The sequence below is a fragment of the Octopus bimaculoides genome, chromosome 1 (genome assembly GCF_001194135.2).
Source record: "Octopus bimaculoides isolate UCB-OBI-ISO-001 chromosome 1, ASM119413v2, whole genome shotgun sequence".
Taxonomy (NCBI): Eukaryota; Metazoa; Mollusca; class Cephalopoda; order Octopoda; family Octopodidae; genus Octopus; species Octopus bimaculoides.
Genome location: NC_068981.1, coordinates 194,439,267 through 194,444,218, shown reverse-complemented (window position 1 = coordinate 194,444,218; position 4,952 = coordinate 194,439,267).

Genomic DNA, 4,952 nt, shown 5'->3' with positions numbered 1-4,952 from the left:
TATATATATATATATATGTATGTATGTATATGTATGTAAACGGGGTGAAACAATGATAGGGTGACTGGCGTACGACACAGAAAACTTGGCAAGAGACGAACAGGAAACGACGAAAATATTCTAAGTGCGTACATGGTGTGCACAGCATTACAGGAGCTACATGAGCTGGTGTATATATGTGTGTGTATGTGCGTGTGAGTCGAGTGTGTCCATTTGTACATACATACACACATACATACATACACACACACATACATACATACACACACACATATATATATATATATATATATATATATATATATATATATATATATATATATATATATATATATATATATGCATATAGATCTACTTATATGAATATATGCATACATGTACACGAATGTATGCATATATCTATACATTTATATACTCATATGTATACATATATTTATACATATGTATACACATAGATAGATAGATAGATAAATAGATAGATAGATAGATAGATAGATAGATAGATAGATAGATAGACAGACAGACAGACAGATAGATAGGTAGATAGATAGATAGATAGATAGATAGATAGACAGACAGATAGATAGACAGACAGACAGATAGATAGATAGATAGATAGATAGATACAATCTATGAAATTCCATACAGTACATTGTATATACGTATGATATCTACCCGTATTACTAAGTGTACAATAGGGGTACTACTCATGTTGCTTGGGGTACCATAGGGGTGTTATCCCTGTTGCTAGGGATACAAGTAGAGCTGGTTGTAAAGAGAACGAGCGACCAGCTGACCTCTCTGTAATCACAGGTCTACATACAAACGTGAGTGAGCAAGTGACCAACACAATAGACGTGTGTGTGTCTGTTTGTGTGTGTGTGCGTGTGGCTTGACACGGTCTGTTGGTCGATCGACCAAGTAGTGGTTCTCACACGCGTGACGGTATGTTGATAGCAGCAGCAGCAGCAGCAGCAACAACAACAACTGGATCACGTTGCTATCCACAGAGAGCCAAGGCAGGTTACTGCAGTGTTAAGTTAGATGTGAGATACATCTCTCCCCGAAAAGGAGATCCTAATTATAATGGGGTGAAACTGAATTCAGCACTGCAAGACAATGAAACATTCATCATTTCTACAGTGCTACCACTGCTTGCAGCAATCAGTGAAACCATCATATGGTACTTTACCCAAAGGTAGTAGAGGAGGTGGTGGTGGTGTCTTACCACTACCACAGTGGCCTCTGCTCTTTGGAAACAGTTGATTTCAGGCCAACTCTGTTCTGATCCTCTCAACTCACTCTTCTCTCCGCTTTTCATCCGCTCCATAATGTCTGTACCCTTGCCCTTCAAGGCCCTACATGAACCAATAAGCCCATTCTTTTTTTATTTAGAACAGTTAGCTTTAACATTAGATCCTCCTGCTCTACTCGGTATGTTGGTTGGCAAGCTTACTTCACAAGGCTTTGGTAGACGGAAACTGAAAACAGCCTGTTGTTGTCATCATCATCATCATCATTTAACGTCCGCTTTCCATGCTAGCATGGGTTGGATGATTTGACTGGGGACTGGCGAACCAGATAGCTACACCAGGCTCCAATCTGATCTGGCAATATTTCTACAGCTGGATGCCCTTCCTTAACACCAACCACTCTGAGAGTGTAGTGGGTGCTTTTACGTGCCACCGGCACGAGGGCCAGTCAGGCGGTACAGGCAACAGCCACGCTCAAATGGTGTTTTTGACGTGCCACCTGCACAGGAGCCAGTCCAGCAACACTGGCAATGACTTCGCTCGAATGTTTTTTCATGTGCCACCGGCACAAGTGCCAGTAACAATCACGCTCAAATGGTGCTATTTACATGCCACCAACATGGAAGCCAGACAGCTGCTCTGGCAATGATCACGCTCGGACGGTGCTGTTAGCACTCCACTGGCACAGGTGCCAGTCATCGAATTTGGTTCAATTACATGTATACAAATCCATATTTATACACACACACACCCTCATATATATTAACTGGGTTAAAAGCTGCCCTATCACGCGGCTTTGAAGTTAGCATATAGCTTTTAAGCCACTGACCCCGAATAGGAAGATCTGCAAACAGACCTCTGACTTGTTTTGTAGAATTTATTGCAACTGCTTCCTCCACAGTCATATCCCAATGGTTATCATATTCGTCGCAATAAAAAAAAAAACAGGTAAAAAAATTGTCGAAAATAATTGCTGGATTTCGCAATTAATTTCGATTATTCCAAAAATTTATTTCCAAGTTATAAAAAAATTGTTTTCGTACAAAAAAATTCCTCACAAAAAGTCACATAAAAAAAAAATCGCCGTAAACAATCACAGTAATGAAAACTTGGGAATCCAAAATTTCAGGATTGTGGGTCTGGATTCAGCCTGGAATGTTTTTAATTTACTCACACAGTCAGCCTGATTCCAAAATGGTATGATATGTTGGGCTACAACCTCTAGGAGTAAAGTTGATAAAGTGTGACACACTGACACACTGACATTTGCATTTATTATAATAGATAGTACCTTTATAAACAGGGCTAACTTAGTCCTTTCTCAATCGATTGAAAAAAAAATGAACAACTTTAATTAATTTTTTAATCCTATTGGGTTCTTATCAGAGGCGTCTACATAGAGTTCACCAACCCCAGAAAAAGCAAGCAGCCAATCTGTTTATATACTCAACAACTGCAGTACCTACAGAATACTGGGGGTACTAATTTGCATATCATAAGTATTAACACTTTATTTTTAATTATCAGGGACCTGATAATTAACAGGGATCTGAGTCCACACAGTATCAAGGCATAATGATATGACATCACATGATCATGTGGCCGACCAGACTATCAGATACTGTTACACATCGCTGGTCACAATGCACTTTTGCATTGCCTTAGCCTTCAAATGATGCCACCCTGCTGGCTAGTTGCACAGGCCAACATACCCCTGCCTGAGCAAGTGAATGAATGTGTGCGTGTGTGTGTATGTGTGCATGTGTGTGCATGTGTATATAGCGCATGTGTGTGCACGTGCCCATGTGTGTGTGCATGCATGCATATGTGTATGTGTGTACATTCATGCATGTGTGTATACATTCACGCATGTGTGTGTACATTCATGCATGTGTGTGCATGTGTAAGTGTATGTGTGCATGCACACGTGTGTGCATGTGTGTGTGTGTGTTTGTGTGCATGTGTGTGTGTGTCCCCCACTTTTCCAAGATGGCATTAGTTGGCTGAGACTTTTTAAGGGACATATTTCATAGCACCTGAATGCCATAAAATGTTCGCAGTTAGTAGGGGAGGTGGTCAGTCAAGAGTGAACAATGCTGACAGAAACAGGAATTCTTCAAGATCCAATGAGAGAAGAAACACAAGGATTACACCTCACCTGGTCAATTAAGGTAGCTGATTACAGTCTTACCTGAGCAGTAAAGATTGGTGATTAATGAATCACCTGAACAATAAAGATTGGTGATTGACATCTGAGCTAAACAATAAAGACTGGTGATTAATGAATCACTTGAACAAGAAGATTGGTGATTAATAGATTTTTAATTAAACAATAAAGACGAATGTTCATTGCCTCACCTAAACAGAGACAATTTTTGTGATGAGGTGACAAACGATCTTGAGGCATCCTTTATGTTTCAGTCATTGGACTGTGGCCATGCTAGAGCACTGCCTTGAATGGTTTACTTGAACAAACTGATCCCAATATTTATTATTCTTTTTAGTCTGATAACTTATTTTAACGGTTCCCTTAAGTCATAGGACTATAAACACACCAACGAAGGCTGTGAAGAGGTACTGGGGACAAACAGAGACACACACACACACACACACACACACGGTTTCTTTTGCTGATCAATGAAATTATAGGGCCATAAACACACCAACAAGGGCTCTGAAGAGGTACTAGACATGCACACACACACACACACACACACATGGTTTCTTTTGATCAGCTAAGTCATAGGACTATAAACACACCAACAAAGGCTGTAAAGAGGTACAAACAGCAACACATACACACTCACACACACACACACACATATACAACCGGGTTTCACACAGTTTCCATTTACCAAATCCACTCACAAGGACATCGGTTAGTTTGGGGCGACAGTGCAAGATACTTGCCCAAGGTGCCATGCGGAGGGACTCACACATGAACAAAGGCAAGGTACGCAACATACCACCCACCTGTTCAACCTCAATAATCTCTCATGTTATCATCTCCTGTTCTCTTTATAACATGACTTCCTCTTACTCTTCCCCCCTTTATTCTTTCACCCTCTCTTCCCTGCTCCTTTCAACTCCTCTCCTCTTACTCTTTTTCTCCCTCACACTTCTTCTCTATCTTTCTCTCTCATTCCGTCCTTATCAGGAACAAAGTAACAAACACAGAACAAATGTCAACACTTCCTTACCTCCCACCCCACCTCGTTGGTGAGTAATTCACTTGTTTGAGAGTGTAAGTGGCTGAATACTCCACAGACACCTGCACACTTAACTTAGGCTCACACTGTATCAGCTGAACAAGAACTTAGCTCTCGGATGATTCAAGTAGGCAGTCACTACGTGGTCACTCAACATGCTAGAAGTAGCAGTCAAATCGTTGAAATCTTGTCGTAAAAGAGAGACACATGCACGGTAATCCTAGATGCAACTATATGCAGCTGTAAGAAGGGATGATCATGGATGGAATGTCTTCCATGACAGATCTACTGGATCGGGACTGCTCTGCAACGAACAACAACAGCAAGAGCAGTGCCACCACCAACATCACCACCACCATCGCCACCACCACCACCACCGCCACCGCTATCACCACCATCACCACCACTACCGCCGCCACCATCACCACTCCTACAACATCGTTTTCTTTACGTGCTATAAAGGCAGAAGTAGATCTGCCTTCAACTCTGT